The sequence below is a fragment of the Penaeus monodon genome, chromosome 23 (genome assembly GCF_015228065.2).
Source record: "Penaeus monodon isolate SGIC_2016 chromosome 23, NSTDA_Pmon_1, whole genome shotgun sequence".
Classification (NCBI taxonomy): Eukaryota; Metazoa; Arthropoda; class Malacostraca; order Decapoda; family Penaeidae; genus Penaeus; species Penaeus monodon.
Genome location: NC_051408.1, coordinates 33,226,527 through 33,227,172, shown reverse-complemented (window position 1 = coordinate 33,227,172; position 646 = coordinate 33,226,527).

Here is a 646-nt window from a genome sequence, read left to right as displayed (position 1 = left end):
TATAACTACCTAGCGGTTATACAATAGACGTAACTAATGGAATAATGAATCCAATGATCGAACCTGAGTAAACATCTATAAATGGGAAAGCAGTAATGACTTCCGCCTCCTATACTATACATTTTTTTTCTCATGAAGAAAATATACAACCGTGAACTGGGTCATGCAAACGCTAAGTTATGCAAAGGTAAATGTACTTGTCTTTCTATTTGTTCCTCATAAGTCCATTGTTTTGTATGTAAATGTATGAATGTATTAGAGTATGATACGATTCGGATGTAAACAGCTAGTGATTTACCTGACATGGTAAATGAATAATTTACCTATACAGTTGTTAAAGCAAGAAATTAAGCCAAATTGAAATAAAAGATCTTGCTTTAATCCCTTGTACTGTGAGGTTGGAGGTAGGAAATTCAAGCTAATATCCGTTGATCTTCTTTATGTAACTGTATTTCTTCGGTACAGTTATATCTGATGAAATAATCACTGATATACATAACTCAGAAACTGTAAGCTTTAGTGTGACTCAGATCACGAAAAATGTGGTATAAATCTGTTGAGACTTATTCTAATATTAGTGAGGAATAGAGGGATCACTGGCAATATATGACACCAGAAGGTAAATAATGGATGGAAGACTTGACGT